The 24025-nt window shown below is 34.5% G+C and overlaps 1 long non-coding RNA gene across 1 annotated transcript; it reads right to left on the bottom strand.

The window, feature by feature from the left end:
- Nucleotides 1-1115: 1115 nt before the first annotated feature.
- Nucleotides 1116-20113, bottom strand: LOC124898886. The gene is made up of 2 exons (XR_007055733.1): nucleotides 18996-20113; nucleotides 1116-2962 (listed from the first exon to the last, which is right to left on the bottom strand). It is a non-coding gene; the product is annotated as an uncharacterized LOC124898886 (long non-coding RNA).
- Nucleotides 20114-24025: the final 3912 nt, after the last annotated feature.

The raw sequence follows: 24025 nt of genomic DNA on the forward strand, positions 1-24025 counted from the left end.
AAGTGGCTAATTTTTTCAAAGACTTGATTTTTTATAAAAAAAAAATTAAATTATTTATTTAAACATTTAAAAATGAGATTTATTTATTCAAAGAAGAAAATAATTTATTTTTATTCAACTAAATTGTAAATTTTTGTACTTAGGAGGAAAATGGATTTTGCTTTTGCAGGAGAAGAAGGTTATGAAATTATTTTCTTATTATTATAGAAGAGTTGATTATGTTATAGAAAATTCTTTTGGAAGAAATGCTAAGAGAGTGTTAACTTAAAAGTATCTTATTAATTATGAAAAGTTATGACTTATAAGAAAATTTAATTTCTTAATTTTGAAGAAGGTTATTTTAATCCAAATAGACAATTAGTTATATGAACATAACAAATGCCATTTTGAAATAAAATACTTAATCTTTAAAAGACTTATTTTAAGGAGAAAATCGAAGGAACCAATTTAATTCATTTTAGACAATATAAATTAGGTGAAGAAATTATGAATTAACTAAAAATCGTGATAAATTAAAATAGTAAAGCCTTAGGGAGTTTATCTAGATTAATTAGTTAGAGTGTCCAAATAAATACAAATAAGCAAGAATAGGAAATAAAGAAGGGCAAAATTCAGAAATAACATACTTATCCACTTAATTATGAGTTTCATAGCAACAGTTTCATAATTACATAATATAGCAAGTTGTATTTTATATTTTTGCAAACTGTTTCTACAAAAATACAAATACATATGATTTTTACTGCTCTTATGATCAATATATATTTTGTTTTTTTGCAAACTGTTGCTACAAAATACAAATACATACAAATACATATGCTACAAAATGTAATTTGATAAAAATATTGCTATTTTTTGTAATTTAATATTTAAATATGCTACTTTATGTATTTTTTTTTCAATAAAGAAAGAGTTAAAATTGGGCCCTTTTGACCCGTTAATAGGCTGCCCAGCTTTTGGGCTAAATCCCATGAATTTCAGTCCATTAATTCAGCATATATCAGCTGTATAAAGAGGCTATTTTTCTCCATGTTCGGCGTGAAAAATTTATTATTTCCCCTCCATTTTTTATTTTGCTCGGTGTAGTAGTATGTAGCAGCTGCTTCCAATGTATACCAGCCATATATAATTGTATACCAGTGCAAAATCAGTCCCCTTGGGACTTGGATCCGAGGTTTGACTTGATGCAAGTTGGGTCCAACCCAACGAAATGTGAGAGAAGGGAGTCCGAGGGACTCGGCGAGGGAGTTCATGCAAGTAAAAATGAGATAAGGATTAGCCAACACATAGTATCAGTCCTTATCAAACCACAAAACTTTCAATCAAGGAGGAATAAATGATTACGGAAAAACGACTAACATATCAAAGCAATCAATCCAACTATCATCTATCTGGTAGAATAATTATCTCATGGACAAGATAATTTAACAACAAAAAGATTGAGAGTATTTATTAAGTTAGATTTAATAGTTAGTAAAAATATAAAACTACCTGCAAGACATTACCCAAGGTTCTAACAATTCTTCTAATGTTTGTAACAGAGAGTGATAATCTAGACACAATGAAAATTTTCAAGTAGAGTAAGGAGTTCATTTTTCATTTACGTCCAGGGAACGTTTTTACACCTATTTTTCTCAAGTTTTCAAGGGTAAGATATTAACACACATGGAGAGAGGAAAAAATAAAGCAGTGAACAGGTTTCAAAATCAGAATTTGAAGAGGGATTATTATGCTTTTGCTAATTCAAAACCAAAAAAATGAACGACGAACACACCATTGTTTGATAGAGGCAAATATGGAAGTGAATCTTGTCTTATGACAATCTCAAATAGCTTAAGAAGAATAAAAAGTAAGCGAGCAACTCAATGTTTCTTTTAGACACTGTTAAATTCTTGAAACATAGAGAAATATAATTTGTTTTAGCCTTTCACAGGGATGAAATCAAAGAGCAAGAGAGGAAAAAACTAGAAATCTTTAATCACCCGCACATCAATTAAATAAGAAAGCAAAGCCAAGAACATAAATGTGTAGATGAAAGTCTCACAGATTTCTTCCATAACAGGTAAGAAATCGACAAAACAGATTAAGCCATAGTGCAAATAGACAACTTATATTTATCTTTAAACATTGGTACACCCCAAAACGTGCAAAGATATTTTTAGCCTTTTACGAACACATGGCGAAGTTGTGAATATAAGATGTCAACAAAATAATTTTTAAAGCCAAATATTTAAAGCCAATAAACAATGCCGAAATGGAACTAAACCAGAAACATATAAACGACAAATCGAACCTTCACATAATGAGAAACACGTGAGCAATGGATAGCTAAAAGCAAGAACGTCACATTAATGAGAATCCCTTGTACCATTTACTTACAGAAACTACAAGGAAATAATGCGGAGACAAAATAAGTTCAGATTTCGACACAATCAATTCAAACTAATACCATTCCAACTAAACCTCAAGCATGTAAACATACTATCTAAATAACTCGAGACTGTCAATACAACTCCAACGATACAACTAACACCCAGTCCTAAGTCCCTACTTATTAGGGGTGTACAAACCAAATCGTCAAGTCAAACTGAACCGACGAATCAAACCAAACCGAGAAAAAAAATCGACTTATGGTTTGGTTTGATTGGTTTGGCGTTAGAAAAAGAATCGACTATTCTTGGTTTGGTTTGGTGTTACCCAAGAAAAAGTCAAACCGAACCCGAATCAAACAACCATTCTTGATCTTGAAGCTTGAACTTGTTCTTGAATCTTGAACTCTTGATCTTGAAATTTTGAGCTTGTTCTTGAACCTTGAACTCTTGATCTTGAAATCTTGAGCTTGTTCTTGAATTTGTATCTTGAGCTTGTTCTTGAATTTGTAGAGAAATCTGCTGCTTTGATCCACGAGTTTTCTCTTGCTTCTTGTTAAACTTGTTGGTCCCTTTTCTGAATTATGATGCCCCTATTTATAGTTGTAGGAAATAGAGAGTCATGATAAACATGAACTTCCTTTGACCAATCAGATTCAAGTGACATGGCATTTCTTATGGGCTTTTAATTTACTGCATTATTTTGACACATGGCATGGTCCTATTGACTCCTTCACTTGACTTGGCATACTACATCATTTGACACGTAACGCTTATTTGGGCCTCTAGAATATGACAATAACTTGGGCTTAGTAAAGTGGGTTCACCATTTGTATCCCAAATCAATGGGCTAGCCCAATAAAAAATTAAACTTTAATTAAATCCATATATGTTTGGACTTAAATAATTAATCCAATTATATTAATTCGCAATATTTATTTGGTACTAATATATTTTAAATTTAATATAATCTGAATTTTGTATGGATTTAAATTTAATAAAATTGGATCGCCCACAAATGCCCCCTACTTCAAGACTTGTCAAGACATTTAATATTTTGGAGACTAGTCTTGAAGTATGATTATTTAAGCATGTTTCCTTCATACTTCAACTATCCTCATACATATGAATACCCCATTCAAAAATTTAAAGCCGAACCATATTGATATTGTCTCTCAAAACTCTCATTTTTTTCCATGAATCTCTACACTTAAGACCTATTGGTGAGTCATGATATCCAATTTCAAACAGATTTTGAAAGGCTATTTCATCGCCTTACTTAATCAGGAATAAAACTCTTCCGATTTGAACTTAGATTGGAGAAGCAAAGAACCTCCAATTTGAATTTGTATGGGAGAAGAAAATAATCTCCAATTTGAATTTGGAGATGAAAGCTATTCCAATCTGAATTTATATTGGAGAAGGAAACAATCTCCAATTTGAATTTAGAGATGAAAATTATTCCAATCTGAATTTATATTGGAGAAGAAAATAATCTTCAATTTGAATTTGGAGATGAAAATTATTTCAATTTGAATTTATATTGGAGAAGGAAACAATCTCCAATTTGAATTTGGAGATGGAAATTATTTCAATCTGAATTTATATTGGAGAAGAAAACATTCATTCTACAACTCTATAAAAAGAGTTAGTTTCCCCGCTTTTTCAATATCGATTTTGGGGTTTCCAAGTCATCAATAATATTGAGCTAATTTCTTTTGCTCCCACTTTTCTCTTATTTTCATCACTTTTTTTAGCATAGCATGTTAGTGTCTAAAATTCGTATCTCACTGTAGGAATATTGAAATCATGATTCGTTTGATGTTCCAGAAACTAAACTTCAAGATCTAAAATATATCCATAATTCAAAATTAAAATCCTTCAATATAATTCTTGATAATTTTTTGAAGTTAGCCCTAAATTTTATCATGCTGAAAATTTCAGATCTGCGCACCTCTATTAAAATCTTCATATCTCAATGTAGGAATAATGAAATCATAAGACGCTTGATTTTTTATGAAACTAGACTCAAATATATATTACATATCTAAAATTCATGATTTAATACCTCTAGCATTATTTTAGACAAAATTTTGAAGTTGACTTTAAATAGGAGCGATGAAATCATGAAACACTAGATTTTTTAAAAACTAGACTCAAAAATATATAACATATCCAAAATTCATGATTTAAAACCTTTAGAATTATCCTAGATAATTTTTTAAAGTTGTCTCTGCCTGCTGATATGTTTTCAATTTCAGGTTAGCGTGGTTTCACAAGACAAATCATATCTAGGCGTGGGAGTGTTGAAATTGTGAGTGTCCTTTTTTCGTTGGAAAGAGAACTCTAATATTTACAACACTTTTGGTAGGCGAGCAAACTCAAGGGTGTAATTTGATTCATCTTTGCCGATCGAGATACTCGCCATATTTAGGTAAGCATTCCTTTTTTTTTTTCGTTCCCCCTTTTTTTTTTTTTAGGTGAACTATAAGCTTTTGCTCAAGATAATTCCTTTTAGGTAAAGGATATAGTCTTACAATGCAAAGGGATAGATATCCTTTCCTACCATAAGTAAGGTAATCCTAGAAGATAATCTTACGGCGCATAGGGACGGTTATTCGTCTCCGCCATAAAAAAAGGTCACTTTATGATAATCTTACGCCGCATAGGAATGGATACTCATCCCTTCCATAAGAAAGGTAACTTTGTGGTAATCTTATGGCAAAGGTAAAGGGTAACTTCATGGTAGTATTACGGTAAAGGTAAAAGGTAACTTCATGGTAGTCTTATGGCAAAAGTAAAAGGTAACTTCATGGTAGTCTTATGGTAAAGGTAAAAGGTAAATTCATGGTAGTTTTATGGCAAAGGTAAAAGGTAACTACGTGATAGTCTTATGGCGCAACGGGATGACCACTCAACCCCGCCATAAGAAAAGGGTAATTTCAGGGTAATCTTATGGCACATCGGGATGACTACTCATTCCCTCCATAAGAAAAAGGTTATTTCATGAAGATTGAAAGGTAAACTCAAGAAGGTTAGAAGGATTTAAAGACTTCAACTTATAGATCAAAGCACCTGATGACTCCAACTTTCAAACTCTGAAAGCTTCAATATGGCAGACTTGAAGACTTCAACTTATAGTCGGAGAGCATCTGAAGACTTCAACTTGTAGACTTCATGAACTTACAAGTTTCAATATGGTGAATTTGAAATCTCCAACATAAAGACTTGGTGAATTTGCAGACTTTAACTTATTTGCATAGGTCATTTGAAGACTTCAACTATCAGACTTCGTGAACTTGCAGGCTCCAATATGGTAACTTGAAAGCTCCAACATGAAGACTTGGTGAATTTAAAGACTTCAACTTATATGCCTAGGTCATTTAAAGACTTCAACTATCAAACTTTGTGAACTTGCAGGCTCCAATATGGAAACTTAAAAGCTCCAACATGAAGACTTAGTGAATTTAAAGACTTCAACTTATACGCATAAGTCATTTGAAAACTTCAACTATCAGACTTAGTAAACTTGCAGGCTCCAATATGGTAACCTGAAAGCTCCAACATGAAGACTTAGTGAATTCGAACACTTCACCTTATATCCAAGAAGCTTATACTTCATAGGGATTTGCCCCCATTGAGTCACCAACACTTGGTGCAAGTCTGAAGATTGATAATGTTAAAAGTCTTTTGAAGACTGAATTTTTCATATGAGGGGGAACATGTATTTTTTTTGACACTCATGCAACTGAACTCAGAATAAAATTCCAAGCGCTTACGTACCTCAATGAAGAGGATCAAGTCACAACGTAGTTTTAGGGTGAATGTTTTTTTTTCTTTTTTTTCATTTTCTTATTTTTTTTGCGTCCTAACTTTTGCCTAGGCCGCCTCTTTCGAGGTTTTCAACCTAGCGGACATTTTTTTTGAGCCGTTCACAGTTTATACTCTTGCGGGATAGGAGTAGACATGCAGTTTATACTCATGCCTTAAGGAGTGTCATCTTCTTTCAAGGATAGTATTTCTTCAAGAACTTGGCATTAATGGGGCCAATCCTCACGCCATCTACATCGACAAGCTTGTAAGCACCATTTGAATATGCTTCTTGCACGACATATGGTCCATGCCACTTTGGGGTGAATTTGCCCCCAGACTTATGAGAAGTAATAATGGTCCTTCTTACTACAAGGGCTTGATCTCCAACTTAGAAGAACCTCAAGTGAACCTTTTTGTTGAAAGAATGAGATAACCGAGCTTGATAACATTCAAGATTTTGTTGAGCCTCCAGCCTCTTTTCATTAAGAGCTTCTAACTCCACAAGACGAAACTTAGCATTTTCGTCATCGGTGAGCCCTTCTTGAATAGCCAATCTCAAAGAAGGTATTTGATGCTCAAGTGGCAGGACTGCTTCAACACCAAAAGCAATTGAGTATGCGGTTGCTTGCGTTGGTGTATAGTAAGTTGTCCTATAAGCCCATAAAGCTTCTTTTATTTGCCCATGCCAGTCTCATTTGGATTTGGAGATGACTTTCTTCAGCAAGTTGGATAAAGTCTTATTGAATGCTTCAGCTAGACCATTGGCGGCAGCATGGTACGTAGAAGACTTGCGTTGTTTGAAACCAAAGAGATCACATATTTTGTTTATTAGCTTGTTATCAAATGGATTTCTATTGCCAGTTATTATGTACTGAGGAATTCCAAAGCGGTAGTGATATTCACTCGGATGAAGTTTGTGACATTTTCTTTCTTTACTTCCTTGAGAGCAATAGCTTCAGCCCATTTTGAGAAGTAATCTGTCGTGGCCAAGATGTATAAGTGTCCACCAGAAGATTTTGGTAGTAGACCAACAATATCCATTCCTTAAGCATTGAATGGCCAAGATGCTACAGTTGGGTATAGTACCTCTGGAGGTTGATGTATGAAATTTGCATGGAATTGGCAAGCTTTGCATCTTCAAGCATAGTCCAAGCAATCTTTTACCATCGTTGGCCAATAATATCCCATCCTTTTAATATGAAAATGAAGCTTCAATCCAGACTGATGTGATCCACAAATTTCCAAGTGCGCTTCTTGCAAAGCTTGAATTGCTTTTTCCTCTTCCAAACACCGTAAGACTACTCCTTCAAATGACCTTCAGTACAGTGTGTCTTTGTAGTAAAAGAAGCGAGGTACACGATGATGAATGTCAGTCTTTCTCCTTGGATCTTCTGGAAGTATTCCATAACACAAGTAGTCAATGATAGGGTGTCCCAATCCTCCTTTACAGCTTCGGACACGGCGACGAGGTATTTAACCTTACCTTTTACGTATTCGTCTTTATTTGATGGCGGTACTACCCTTCTTAGTGAATGTTAACTTGCGTCTGATTTGGAAAAGTCAGGGTTGAGCCCAAAGCAACTAGGGCATCAGCTTGCTTATTTTCTTTTCTTGGCACATGCTGGAGGGTTACTTCTCCAAGCCATCCCATCAACTTTTGTGCATATTCATGATATGGTCTTAACTCAGGATTCCTAACTTCATAGCTTCCTAATAACTGCTTTATCACTAATTGGGAGTCACCAAAAACTTGTAATTATAGTTGTTTCATGTCGACAGCTATCTCAAGTCTAAGTATGAGAGCTTGATATTCAACAATATTATTGGATCAATGATCTGTCATGGTAAAAGAGTAGGGGATGACTTCTTCTTGTAGAGTGACAAATACTACGCCAAAACCAGCTCTATCTTAATGTGCAGCACCGTCAAAGTACATCTTCCATGGGGATCTAACTTCAACAGCCATTGCATCTTCATCAGGAAGTTCATCACTTAGCTCCCAGTCATCAGGTATTGGGTGATCTACCAAGAAGTCAGCCAATGCTTATCCTTTTACAGTTTTTTGGGAAACGTACACAATCTGAAACTGTTAAAATTGAAGGTACCACCTTGCAAGTCAGTCACTGAGGACTAGTTTTGACATCACAAACTTAATGGGATTTACCCTAGACATAAGACGGACAACATGAGCTTAAAAGTAGTGTTTCATATTTTGGATAGAGAAAGCCAATGCCAAACATAACTTTTCAATCGGAGAATACTTTAGCTCATTTGGTGTCATCATTCTGCTCAGATAGTAAAGTAAGTTTTCTTTCCCTTCACTAATTTTTTAGGCTAGTAGTGCTCCAACTGACCTCTCTTATGCCGCGATGTAGAGTATCAATGGTTTTCCAGGTATGAGTGCCGCAAGAACTGGTGCCTTTATTAAGTATGATTTGATACTCTCAAAGGCGTTACTACAAGCTTGGTCCCATTCGAAGGGAGTATCCTTCTTCATGAGATGACTACATAGTTGACATTTTCGGCCAAGTTCGAGATGAACCTCCTTAAATATGCTAGCCTTCCTTTAAGGCTTTTTAACTCATGAATGTTTCGAGGCTCAGGCATCTTCAAAATTGCATCGGTCTTAGCTTGATCAATTTTAATTCCTCGGTGTCGCATAATAAAGCCAAGAAACTTTCCGAAAGTAACTCCAACAGCACACTTTAATGGATTCATCCTAAGTTGATATCTTCCAAGTAACTCGAACACCATTCTTGGGTCTTTTAAGTGTTCGTCTCTCTTTCTTGACTTCACCATTAGATCATCCACATAATATTCAACATTTTTATGGAGCAGGCCATCAAAGATGTTCTGCATAGCCCTTTGATAAGTGGTGCCAGTGTTCTTCAAACCAAAATGCATCACCTTGTAGCAATAAATACCTTTGGGAGTACGAAATAAAGTGAGTTCTTCATCCTTTGGCGCCATATAGATTTAATTATAGCCGGATGAACCATCTATGAAGGACATTACCTCATAACCAGTGGTGGCATCAATCATCAACTCCGATATGGGGATTGAAAAGTCATCCTTAGGGCAGACGTTGTTGAGATCTCGAAAGTAAACACAAACTCAAATTTGGCCATTCTTCTTCCGTACTGGAACAATACTTGAAATCCATGTGGGATATTTGACTTCACGAATCAAGTCTGCTTTAATGAATTTGTTAACTTCATTTTCAATCAGAGGAACCAACTCCAGCCTAAAGCGTCTTTGTGCTTGCTTAACAGGACGGGCACCATTCTTGACCGCCAACTGATAGATCGCTACTTTTGGATCTAAGCCAGGCATTTTATTATAGCTCCCGACGAAGACATCCATATATTCTTTGAGTATGTCCATATAAGAGATTTCTTCCTCCATCTCTAGAAAAGTACTTAGATAAGTTGGTCTTGGGTCTTCATCAGTTCCAATATTAACTTCTTTCAAGGGATCGATTATAGCCTTTAATCCTTCTTCAAGTTGAGATAGAGCATCTCCAACATCTTCCTCCTCTTGAGGATCGTCATCGTTGATGGACATTAGCAGCTATGTATTCTTATTCCACGGTAATTTAATTACTGACTGCCCTTCTTATGGAGATACGAATTGGAGGTGGCTGTGTGTATCTGCATATATCCTAGGACTTCACGTGCCTACCTGGTTGTACCCTCCGATGGAACTTTTCCCAAAATTGATGACTCATTAGGATTGTATCCAGCCTTTACAAATAGCTTATATGCATTTGGGTCAAAGCCTTCTTTCATACGCTTCATAGGGAGGTCATATCTTATAGCAGATTTTGAGCCACAGATTCTTCAAGAAGACTTGAGGATGGATTTATTGCATCAATCTTCCTGATAGTTAAAGCTAGACCCTTTAGCAAATTATCTTGGGAATCCGATAGGTGATATTTCTGTTTCTTTACCTTCGGTACGTAGCGAAGAATGGGAGTTGCCTTTTTTATGTAGAAGCAACACTTTCTTTATTTGAAGTGGAGAGAGGCTTCTTGGTGGTGACTTTATCAACAGTCACCACGGCCTTCTTGGCTGCAAGATCATCACACTTGGTCTTGGTGACATCATCAACCCTTTTTTCATTCACTACAGAGTTTTTCAAGTAGAATTTTGCATTGGCAAAGTGTGATTCAGCTTTAGTGAATGGCTTATCATCAGCTACTATCGTTCTTTTAACTCCATTTTTGAGGTACTTCAAGTATTGATACTAAGAGGATGAGATAATTTTGTTTTCGTGCACCCAAGGCCTACCAAGTAATATATTATATGAAGTTTTGTATCAATCACATGCATCAATACAATTGATTGAAAATCATCCATACGAATCCCAAACTTGATAGATCACATAGCCCTTTGGCCCCCTTGGTTAAATCCTTAGATCATTATACGACTCTCGTCCAGTTCGTCAGTAGTGATACCAAGTTCTTTTATCATGAGGATATGTAGGATGTTGACTCCATATCCCTCATCTATTAAGATTCCATTGATCTTGTTTTCTCAAATCTGGCCCACCATGTATAAGGGACGTTTATATAGGCCCTCACCAAGTAGAAGATCGTTAGTTGTGAATGTGATTTTGGTATCACATACGTGTGCCTCTTGACCAAGAGGTTTAACAAGCGTTCAACGGCTGAAGAAACTTCTATGGGCATATTTTTACCCTTTGCCCCCTCTTTGGTAGTGTTAAAACAAGATGCCTCAAGATTGACTTGCGAAGTCTTTCCGCGAAACCAAATTGGTAAGAATTCCTCTAAAGACACCGGATGTCGAGGTTTCTGGTGGTGAAGCTACGTCACCCTTGTCTTTTTTGGAAGTTCAACCAACTTCTATTTTCTTGGTTTCTTCACCATTCTTCTTCTGGTTGGATGCTCATACATCTCCTTTCGTAGACTTATCTTCTTGTGTCTGCTTCTAGTTACCAGAGTCCAACCTTCATCATCATCTTCATCTTTGTTAACTGAAGACCTATTGAGCTCTAATATTTCCTCATTATGTTCTCCGACACATATTTAGACTGGGTCAAGCGAGCCAAAAGTGATGGATATTTGATGAGAATTGGCCGTCTCATCATCGAAGAAGATCTTTTTCTCTTTTACCAGTTGCATGACTTTATCTTTAAAGACAAAGTATTTTTCTAGAGGGTAACTTATGAGCCAATGATATTTGCAATAATTAGGGTCAATGGTCCTTCGAGCTTCATCAGGATGCTTCATCTCCGGCAGATTAATGAGCTTATGATCAAGGAGTTCATCAAAAATCTCGAAAACATCAGAATCAAGGAAGGGATATTCCTTTTATTGTATCTCCTTTAAAGTTTTCTGATTTGGACGTGCTCCAAAAGTCGTCTTCACAGTTTTCTTCTTGCTCACCTTTGTGGTGACCTTCATAGGAGACACATCAATATTCATGGACTCCTTGTTGTCATATTTTGGGACAAACTTGCCCCATTTTTTGGGTTCTTGCTTATTATTTCCCCTTCAAGGATCATGGATAGACACTCCTTCCTTTCCAGCAGAAGACATGCTCAAATCCATGTCATGAGAATGAGTAGCTAACTCTTCAAAGGATTTTAGTTTAATTCCTTGCAAAATGTAGAGAAGCCCCCAGTGCATTCCTTGGATGCACATCTGTATTGCAGAAGCTTCACTGAGCCTATCTTTGCAGTTTAGACTCCCATTTCTCCATCTATTGATGAAGTCGATGACTGGCTCTTTGTCGAGTATTTGTGAGCTCTATCATGCTCACTGTATGCCTTGTGCTATAAAATTGATTTAGGAACTTGTGTTCCAATTGCTCCCAACTATCGATGAAGTTAGGCTCGAGGAACGTATACCAATTAAAGGCGTTTCCCTTTAGGGAACAAACAAACTGTTTGACAAGATAGTCACCATAAGTTCTAGCATTATTACATGTCTCAACAAAGTGTGCGACACGTTGTTTCAGATTATCTTTGCCCTTAAATTATTGAAATTTGGGGGGTTGATAGCCAGCAGGCATTTTGAGGCTATCTATTCTCGTAGTGTAAGGCTTGGCATATGCAAGGGAATACTTGGGCTTGGCATATGCAAGGGAAGACTTGGTGACAACATCATACTTTTCTGTGAGGGTCCCTTTAATGAATTCCCTTAATTTCCCAATCGGGATTATTTCTTCAGCAGAAACTTGCACCTCTTTAGCCGGTGGTATTTATTTTACAGGATTTTCTATCTCATAAACCTCTTGAGCTTTTCTCGGTGCATGACTAAATTCTTCGTCTATCAAGCCTTCCACCCTATCCACTATCTTATCAATCCTAGCCTCTTGATTCTGAACATAGTTGGTCAGGCCTTCAATTGCCTTTGTCAGATTTGCAAACTGCTCCTCCATAGATGAGGCATAAGTTACCATTGCTTGCATGATCACTAGAGACGTCGAAGAGTAACATAGATTATCGCATAGGTTGATCTTCGAAGTGCTCAACTTATGTGGTGTAAGTGGAGATGATGCATTTGTTGAACGACCATCGCTCTTTGCGCCAGAGTATTTGGAACCAGAATGCTCAAGTAAAGCAAGAGTCGTCTTAAGAGATTCCGTGACACTGCTTTCTCCTTCCAAAGCATTTGAATTGGAATTCATTCCATGTGGGGTTGAAGATCCAAAAATTGGAGTTGGCGCGGAGACACTGGATATGTTTGTTGTCCTAACATGTTTGCCTTACTCTTCGTGACAGCTCCCAAGTTCCTAAAAGTAACACTAAGGATGCTTTCTTCTTCGGTAGAGAACCTTGAATCAGCAGCCTTGGAAGCAGTTGATTGAGAGTTGATCTTCTTGGAAGTCATTTTGGCATTCTTAATCTTCAAAGTTTGAAAAGTTGAGATGAAAGGTAGAGATTGACCCACTGGCATGCCAGAATTTATTGGACAATAAAATTCTTGAGACTAAAAATAATAATCGAGATAAGAAAAATATTGCAATAATCTATTTATTGATTTTAATAAGTGAGTGTTACAATCTCTATGATTCATCATATTCGCCTTTTCAACTATAAATTTAAGGGTTTCGAGCTTGATCTTGAACTTTAACTTGAACTTGACGGATTTGATCTTGACTTGTGCTTAAATCCAAGGGCTTGGTAGCCAACGTATCTCGTTGATAGGTAAATGACCCATTTAAAATATAACATGCCACTTTGAACGGAGTGACAGTTCAACATGTCTCATTGAAGGGTGGACGACCCATTTTTAATATAACATGCCACTTTGAACGGAGTAACGGTTCAACATGTCTCATTAAAGGGAGGATGACCCATTTTGAATATAACATGCCACTTTGAATGGAGTGATGATACGCCCAAATTACAACTCTCGTTAGAAAGTGTAAGCGGTCGCTATCAAATATAGAACCCAACTGGGTTGGGTGTTGAATCCCATAGAAAATATTGTGTTCACTAAGTATTGTGGTTGTTAAGACTATTGATCAAAGTTTCTAGAATAAAGTGGGGTTTTGATTTATCAATTGTATTCAAATGCTTGTGACAGAAAGTAATCCAACTATAGATTGTATTTCAAATAGTAATTCAGTATGAGTAGTCAAACTAGAGTTATGGTTACCAAGATGCTTAAGCAGCTAGGGTTGTGAACTATTTTGAATTCCCAACGAACAATTCTAATTGCAAGAGTAATTGAATTCTATGGTTTACCCATTAGTTTCTCAACCTAAATGAGTATCTTATCCCTTAATTCTTTAAAACTTTAGGAACATATTATTTATTCAACTATATTCTCATATGGGTTGATCCGATTAAGGAATCTACCCTCTATCCAAAGGTTAAAGCCTTTAAATTTATGTAAACCCTTTCTTTTCCCAACAAACACTTTTGTATTCGAACAAGTGATGTTCTTGAGCTAACTTTTCAAGTTTACAACCAAGAAAAATCATTAAAGTGAAGAAGGGTTTATGCAATTTTAATTAATCATGGGAATCTCCTAGATTCACAAACCCCAATCAACTATTCGTATCAAAGCTCCCATAACCCTAGTGGTGGATTGGGTTTGGGCTTAAGAGGAGAAGGGGAAATTGGGATGGTTCTTAAGGAAAAGGCTGGTTGGATGTTGGGCTGGCTAAATGGCTGGCCCAAAAATAAAATAAGAAAGGTTATTTTATATTAATGAAATAGGCATAATTGAATAAATTGTGATACAGTTGAGACGAAATTATCTTTTAATTAATTTAACGAATTTCTTAAATTTAATAATTTAAAAATAAATATTTAATGCAAGCACAATTATTTTTTAAAAAAAAATTAAGAAACTAATTATGTCACTGATTTCTTATTTTCAATCATTATTGAAAAAAATTAAAATATTTGCACTTTGATCAAACTTTTCACTTTGAATAAATTTTAAAGCATTTTCTTTAACCGATAATTATATAATCACATATAATTAAATGATAAATATATTAAATTTTTTTAAGTAAATATTTTAAAACTATTTAAAAATTGAGAAATTCAAGAATTAATCTGAAAAGTGGTGGGCAAAAATTAGGTGTCAACAATGATTATTGGGCCTATAGAAAGTTAAGAGTGTATCTCAGAAGAAAGTATTAGCAATGGGTCTTACACTTCAGGTGAGTCCTTCAAGGAAATTTATCATTTATGGGTATTATTACCCCAGATTATAAAGTAAAGTGGTGGCAGTTAATTTTAGAATTTGTTAAGTGGTTCACAGACTTAGAATGATGACTTTATGCTAAGGGGGAGATGATAGAACAAGTAACCAAGTCATTCCCTCAGATTCTAGTAGTGATGCCAGTGATTGTAGAACATCAGTAGGGGATGAAGGAGACCGACCCATTCTCATCTCAGTGCAAAGTTTTATAGCATTATCACGGTACCTACTCATGTTTTATATGTCAGCTCCATGATCATAGTTCAATTCTTGTACATCATAAAGAATCATGTGTGCTTCCAGTTCTTAGTATAATAAGTCCCAGTTTTCCCAGTTGTACGAATCATGTTCCATGAAACTTATGAACTCCAAATCAGTCCATGCAGCTCATGGACTTAATTATTTATGTTTTACGGTATGTTTAATTCCAGTACTTATGCTACGTATATAATGATCAGCGAAATTCAGATTTATATCATACATATCCCTGGATTAGTCTTCTTTGATGAATATAGTTCAGTTCATGCATCATGTTTTAGATTCCAGATATTCAGTCATGATTCAGTTTATAAGTGTCTCGTGCATCATCTCAGTCTTTCCTTAGTAATTCAGTCAAGCCAGTATCATTCGGGGAACAAACTATTTCAAGGGGAGATGTTGTAATACACCGAGTTTTCATATCCTAAACCTCTAAAATTTTCTTCACAAAACCAGATCCAGCCTAAGGCAGTGGTTACTCAAAAGTTGACTCTTTTGTTTTTATATCAACCTTAAATAATTCTCCTGTCATTCCATGCATTCAAGAAATCAGTTTAGTTTATAATATTCAGTTCATGTGTCATGTTTCAGACCACATTATGTAATCATGTTTTTAACATGTATATTTAAAATGTAACCTCAATTCCTCAATGTTCTCAGCTTAACCAGCCTCATTCGAAGATGAATGTTCCCAATGAGGAGATATTGTAACACCCCATATTTTTGGGCTAGAATTCAAACTGTTGTTATGAAGTATGCAGATCGGAACCCAATAATTTTATGTCTATATATGTGTGATGATCAATTCTATAGTGTGAAAATATCCTTATAAATCAGTCGAGGTCATAAAAATCTCCAAACTCAAAGATGAGTTGAGAACACTTCTATTGATTAAGTTTTAGTGAATGATTCATCTTGGGTCAAATTTAAATGACCATTATTCCTTGTACATAATTATTTACGTGTCATACCTTATATAAAATGAAATATCTTTGAATCTTCTTTCCAATGCATTTGGTTTCACCTTAATCCGATATCGGAGCAAAATGTTATACTCAATTTACTTCAGCATATCAATCTGTCAATAAAGTGACGACCTAAATTGATAAGCCGTCAACTAAGTGATGACCTATCAGCCAAGTCGTCAACCCAAACCAGTGAGCCATCAGTTTCAGCCTCCAAGTGATGACCTAAGTTGATAGGCCAACAACTAAGTGACGACCTATCAGCCCAAGTCATCACCTTTAAAATTCAGCAATTCCCATTCAGTTTTGGTGGGATATTTTGATATTTTCCTCACCTCCCACAACTTAAATCACGTATTAAACCCTATTAAGTGATAAAATATCAGTTTCTCATCACTTATAATCCTCTACACTCTTAAGAATAAGAAAATTAGGGTTTTTTCTCAAGATCATCTCCCAAGAACAAGATTCAAGCTTTTCTTTAAGAAAACCAAGAAATTATAATTCCCAATCCAAAAACGTTCAATAAAAGTCAATACTCTTTCAAGATCAAAGCCTTAAGGTATGTTAAATGTTAATCCATAGATTCCTTTCACCCATGGAGTCCAAGAATCAAATTTCAAATTCAAAGTTGTGAGTATTACAAGTCATTGTGATTTTTATTGTGATTTAAACCATGAATCTCCATGAATTTTGATTCTACACCATGTTTACATGAAATTATTATTGCTATTAAACCCCACACATTTGAATAATTTTATTCGATGATTTAATTCATAATTAGTGATGTTGGTGTTGAAATTATGTTATTACTACAAACTTTACACTATTCCCATGTTTAGCTTAAACGACGAATATCAAGTGTTTGATGAAATGCCTCAAAGAATGAGTTTTGAATAATGACCCTTGTTATGTTTTCAAGTGAGTTCACATGGAATGCATTATAGTATGTTTTAAATATTATGACATCCATATTGTGTTCATACGAATTTAGAATAATACCCTCAGCTTATGATTTGGTCATGTGATTGTGCGATCTTTTTATGTTTAAAAGGCATCGCCATGTTAAAGTCTTAGTCCCCATGTGTTTGATGAAATGCTTAGGTGAATAATTGTGAACAATTATTTCCTCCCATGGTTTCAAACCTTTCAGGTGTCTCTATTGTTATTGTTATCGAGTCTTGGGGGTTATGAATACCCAAAAACTTAGCTGTTTACAGAATTTTAGTAGTTACAAAATAGTTAAGATAAACCATGAGCATATTTAGACCGTTAACCATCATGATTAGTTACTTGTCCAGCTAAGCTTAGTTCAGTCCTGTAATCAGTGTCAGTTCAGTTGGAAGTAGGATTCAGCACCTAACGAACCTAGAGATGGGGGCTCACCCGTTAGTTAGGACTGGGTCCTTAGAAGAAATTCCTAAGTTTCAGAACTACGTTGCCAGCATAGGTTATGAGATGTCACCTGCCAGTTTAAGTCTGACACTCTTAGGGATTATCCGCTAGTTTAGGAATGATCTCAAGGGTCACCCGCTAGATTAGGACTGACTCCACAGCCATTGTTTGTACCTGTGGCATGGTACTAATATCCTTTCAATTGGGTTCACAGGTTGGACCCCAATCAGCTCAGACTGGGGCATGTTGGTTAGATGATACCTCCCACAGTTTCAGTTTCAGTACTCAATTTAGAATTCAGTTTCAGTTTTGCTTGACCATAATATACAGATATCAGTTATTCAATTATTAGATTTTAGTATTTCAGTTTATAGATTATATTTAGAATATATTTATGCTTGGTCATGCGTTCTCAGTAATTACAGATTTCATACTTTCTATTCAGTACTTCATGTTATTCATTCAGTCAGTTAATTACTCTTGTACATGAAACCATACATATCAGTCTACCTCATTTAGCATACCAGTACATTCAAAGTACTGATCGTATACTCGTTTCTTGCGCAATGATATTTTATATCATAGATTCAGAAGCTCAAATTCTCGATCATACTTAGACTTTCCAGTGCATCAGCATCAGCAGCCGTGGTGAGTCCTTATCCTTCGTAGATGAGTTACCTTATATTTAGCTATGTCAGTAGTTTAACTATTTAGTCAGTTGGAGGCTTGTCCCATCTACTCCATAGTTAGACAGTTTAGAGGCTTTTAGTCTAGTACAGGCAGTTAGTCAGTTCTTAGTTGTTATTATCAGTTATTTTATAAGTAAGGTAAGTATTATTTTACAGACATAATCAGAACTATGATTTAAAACCTTATTATATTTTTCAGTTAAACTTTGTATATGACTTTTATTAGCAGTATATTATTTAGTGCTCACAGCAGGTACTAGCTGATGGATTAGCTTGTGGTCTCTTGGAATTGTAAGCACAGTGTGGCATGTCTACATGAAGAGAAATGCCCATCACATCTCTCTGGGGAGTGGAAAAGATTTCCAACAATGTGTGAGAAGTATGGACTTGGGGCTTTGGAAAATCAATGATTACTTGATTAGTGTGGGCCCCACGCATGACGACATTCTCTTTGTTATCCTTAAAAGAAGAAGTATTTATTAAATAAGTAGAAGTAAAACTATTATTTGTTAAACTGGATCCGAGTTCAGATAGAGTAGGGGTGACCCGACCATCAATTAGAATAGGCTCAGTGAAAGTAGGGGCCGAAAAGTTTGGGGAGGGGACAACTCTTTCGGCCCATGAATGACCCCTATTGGCCTTAGGGCCTTGGGGATAATGCTTGAGCCTATGAATAGTAAGGGGAGAGCGGTGGTCCCTCAATTTGGGCCTTAGATCTCTTTTTCCCAACTAGGCCCAACTGGAATAGGGTGCCCTAGATAAACACCACCACCGTCGATACCCGAAGAAGAAAATAAGTGTAGGGTTTTAGGGTACTTACCTGATGCCGTCATTGAAAGCTTACCGCAGTTGTCCCATGTGTTCGATGTTTCCGGAGAAACCAAATTTCGGCAAAGCCTTTGCTTTCTCAGGAATGAAACTGTTTGCCAGTCAAACTTACCGTTCACCGAAGAAGCTGGGAGGGGGGAGGGATCTCGAGGTCCAGGGAAAGGAGATGACTTCAGATTGCAATTCAAAGATGTGTGACCCAAAACACCACAGAATTTGTAAAGAATTCTCTTACCCTCATAGATAAGAGATTGTATGTGGCTTCCGATTGTAATCGAGGTCTTGATCATCACTTCTAATTCGATTTGTACACAAATCCTGGCATATCTTCCCCGCAAGTTGAAGGAGGTGCAAGCATAAGCTTTTAAAAGTGGCCCAATTCTCTTACCAACTCGTTCTAGGATGTTGCGACCATAAAACCCGGTAGGTAGTTGAGGAAGGCGTACCCAGATTGCAGTTGAGTCAATTAGGGATTTGGTAGGGTCAAAGTTAGGATCCAAACACCTAGCTTAGAGAAAACTCCCCGTAATAAACCAAGGTCCCCCTTTCAAGGCCTTGATTTGACTATCCGGAGTTTGGAATTTGATGATGAAGAAGTCAGAATACAAATTGATCAGATAAATTGGTTCGGTCAACTTCCAGAGGGTTTCCAATTTTGCATTGAGAAATTGATGAGAGAACTGCTCCTAAGCGCCTTCATGATAACGGAGAACTGCTAAGGGGCCTTCATGATAACGGAGAACTGCCAAGGGGCATAGATTCATCTTTTATCTTCAAGCAAAAGATTAATAATATCATCATCTAGTTTTTCCATCCCGATCTTAGGGGAAGAGTGGATCAAAGAAGGGGGTTGTGATGGGATGGAGTTTACGGTCACATCCTTGTAAGAACTTTTACCTCCCCATTTGGACATCATCTGTGAAAATAGAGGGACTAAATGGTTGTAAGGGAGGGGTTTGAGGCATTGTCTCTGGAAGGATTTGATTATAGAACTCGGGGAAGTAAAAGGGAAAACAAGAAGAAAACTAGGTGGGTTTAGAGATGGGTGAGACTTTCTCACTCTAACCCATTTCTTTCTGTGTTTCAAATAATCAAGATTGAGTTATATTGTGTTTGTTTTTGTTTCTCCTCAACAACTATTAATGAATAAAATCAAAATAGTTTTATCCATTTATTAAGAATTCTAGTGAAGTTTTAATAAAGGTAAAAGAACTTTGTTAAAAAAAATTAGTAGTACAAAGTTAAATGGGGGATGTTTTTGTAAATAAATACTATTTTATAAAAATTATGTCTTGTATATTATTTGTACTAAATCAAATCAAACAATATATAAAAAATAATATTAATATAAATAATATTAGCATTACTAATATAAATATTACTAATACATTTTACTTAATATTATTCTTATACACTATATCAAACGATCCATATATTCACTGACTTTTCCACGCAATAAAAAGAACACAAATGTTTTGTTTCTAAATCAAGTGGATCCATACTTCTTTAAAATGATGATGAGGGTAATTGGAATCCAAAGAGTGAAGTCTGAACAATTTTGAATAGGGTGCATTACATGAACTATCCCGTTTCATTTTTATTTGGGATAATACTCACAAGAATATTTGAACTTTGATCGGATTTTCAGTTGAGCATACTAAACTTTGCGGGAAGAGGGGGTTATTACCCCCTAGACTTTTTAAAGTGGATTTAATCCCCCCCCCCCCCCCCCCCCACCCAAATTGCGTTGTAATACACGCGTCAATCTCATTTTTACACGTACACACGCCAACCTCATAGTTACACGTGTCTAAGTGGGCAGATTTATGCCATTAAAATACGAAAAAGAAAGTATAGGGGGTAATAGGACCCCGCAAAGTTCAGTATGCTCAACTGAAAATTTGGTCAAAGTTCAAATATTTTTGTAAGTATTATCCCTTTTTATTTCATTCTTATATTTACAAAGAAATTAAAAAACGTTTTACTTGTTCATCTTAATAAATTAAAAAATATACATAAGTTCTTTCAATAATACTTTTGTCATTAAATTATCACATAAAAAACTACTAATCAAATTTAAATATTCAAAGCATAAACAAGAAAATTAATTTAATAAAATAAACTTCTAACAAATTTGTATCTATCTATCTATATCTATAATTTATATCTATAATCTATACTATATTAAAAGTGTGAAGGCCCTTAGAAAGTGATTTGAATTTTTTGCACGTCATTAAAACACACTACTATAGACAAAATCGTCTTTTCAGCTTTTTTCTTTAATTATTATATTATTAAATTAAAGACTTCTAAAGTATATGAAAGGAACCTGATAAAATAAATATATGAAAAGAAATAAGAATCTTAAACTACTTAAAAATACATGAAATTCTAAAATATATGAAAAAAAATTAACAGTCCTAAAATATATGTAAAGAATCACATTTTATTGTGATTGAATATATATACTTGACATATAAGTTTCAACCCGGTAGAATCCAAATATTTTTTTTACCTATGTCCATGCTTTTTTTTGGTCAAAATTGAGCTTTTCCCTCAGAAGATTTTTAAGCTTTGTTTGATGCTTTTTTTTTGTTTTAAATATATATACATTTTCAAAATAAGTTTCCATTCTGTTGTTGGTTAAAATCAGATTTAGTAAAATTGAAGATCAAGATATTTTTTTTCATAATTTTAAATATTTGTATTTGTCGAAGTTTTTATTCTTTTGTTGTTGGTTTGAATTATATTTAGTAAAACTGAAGATCCTTTTATTTTTAAGATATTTTTTAATCATAATTTTAAATATTTAAATCATTATTGGTTGATTCTCTAATATATTAGTATAGATGAAGAGAGATTTATGTGAAGCGTGTGGACGAGACTTCATACCGATTACGAGTGAATTTAAGATATATTTTTTCTGTTTTAAATTTTGTTTATTATTCATATTAGTTTTATTTCTTATTAAGGCATAATTCAAGTTAATATTCTTTTGTCAAAATCATACTTACATAAGAAAAAATATTGAGAGAAAAATAAAATAAAATTATAATTTATCATGATAACAAACAAATTATAGAGTCAAAGGAGTATTAAACAAAATCATTAGTTAGCTAGAAGATAAAAACAAAATAGGGATTAGATATTTCATGAGTTAGCAAACAAAATTTATATTCGATTTCATTCTTCTATCAGGTTTTTATAGATGGACGCTACGAATAATTTGAATCGCTCAATTTATGTTTTAGTGTCGTCATCAAGGCTCTAAAATATTTTTTGTCAAAGTATAATATTATATAATTGATATTTCAACGCATCATTTACAAAAAAATTGTCCATATATTTGTTTCATAAATTATAATTATTAGTCTTGGATGAGAAGATTCATGACATGAAAGTGTGATTTAATGTGATTATACCTGCCTTGGCGTGGGTGGTATGAAAAGATAGAAATAGAAGATCTTTTGAAAAGCTAACTTTTCTCTATCAATAAATTAGCCTCAAGTGACTATAAATGGACCCGATTCATAATAGCAGGATTTTTTTAAGGCGAATTAAGTATATTGTTTGATATAAAGAATAATAATTTATTCATTTATATATACTTATTATTATCATTGTATCCACGTGCGAAGCACGTACACTTAACTAGTATTTTAGAAGAATGACAGGTTAATATGAACCAAATATAATGAAATGAAGGGGTAATCTCATTATAAATTAGATTATTATTAGGAAAAATTACATATATACACAAGGTAATTTTACCTTATTACATAAAGTCCCATATTAGAAAAGAAATTATAAAAATCCCAAAGTAATTATTTAAATCACTGTTTTTTTTACTTTCTCTCTCATATCCCCTATACATCCCAAAATACCGTGTTTTTCTCCAACTTTGTGCTCCATATTTTTCGCCTAAAACCTTGCTACCGTAATTTGGGGTTTTCAAATTTCTTTTACTTATCAAGCATTAACTGATCAAGTAATTAACTTCATTACTTTCTTCATTTAAATAAAAAATTATTCTGTTTTTTTCTTTATTGCGTATGTAGTTCTCAAATTCTCCACTACCACCACCACCACTCCGCCCCACACCCACTAAGACTAAACTTTCCGCGATACATGATATATTGACCTGTCGTCTTTGCTTCGGATACTCATAAGGTAAACATCAGAAAAAATTAAGTTCCCAAACCAGTATCAGCCTCAACTTTCTTTTCAGATTTGTACATCTGTTAATTCAAAATCCCTCCTCCAATTTCGCCTCCTCTTTTCGACACATAAGCTTTGTTGGTTTTATGGTCACATTATACTTCAGATATATACATTATACATTAGAAAATACTTTTATACGTTGTTGGTTTTATGGTCACATTATACTTTAGATATTTACATTATACATTAGAAAGGTATATTTTTTATAATACTTTATTTACTTCAATAAATGATTTCTTATACATTAATATTTTTTTATAATACTTTACGTTGATATATTTTGATATACGTTGGGTACATTATACTTTACAATTGTAACCTTATACAATATAATTATAATACATTTATTTCGATTGTGTTCACCTCATACATTTATGATCACATTATACTTTAGATATTTATAGGCCAAAGTCATCGATAGGCACTCAAACTTGTGGCCAAAATTCACTTAGACACCTAAACTAAGGCCTATTCCTATCAGACCCTTAAACCCCCCACATTTTGTTTCAATTGGGCATTTTTGGCCTACGCGGCACTCCGCATGTTGTTTAGTCGTGGGTGGTACGTGACTTGTGAAAAAGATGTCTATGTGGCAAAAGTTAACGCTATTTAACGTTACTTTTGCCATACCCTTCAATTTTCCTCTATTTTTAACCTAATTCATCTTCTTCTTTCTTTATTCTCTCCTCCATAGCTGATTTTCCTCTCAACTTCTCTCATCTCACTATCAAATTTATCTCATAATTTCTCTTAAATTAATTTTTTCTTTCATTTTTCATGAGAATGTCGAAAAATTTCGTT

This window comes from Capsicum annuum, chromosome 5, assembly GCF_002878395.1.
Source record: "Capsicum annuum cultivar UCD-10X-F1 chromosome 5, UCD10Xv1.1, whole genome shotgun sequence".
Lineage (NCBI taxonomy): Eukaryota > Viridiplantae > Streptophyta > Magnoliopsida > Solanales > Solanaceae > Capsicum > Capsicum annuum.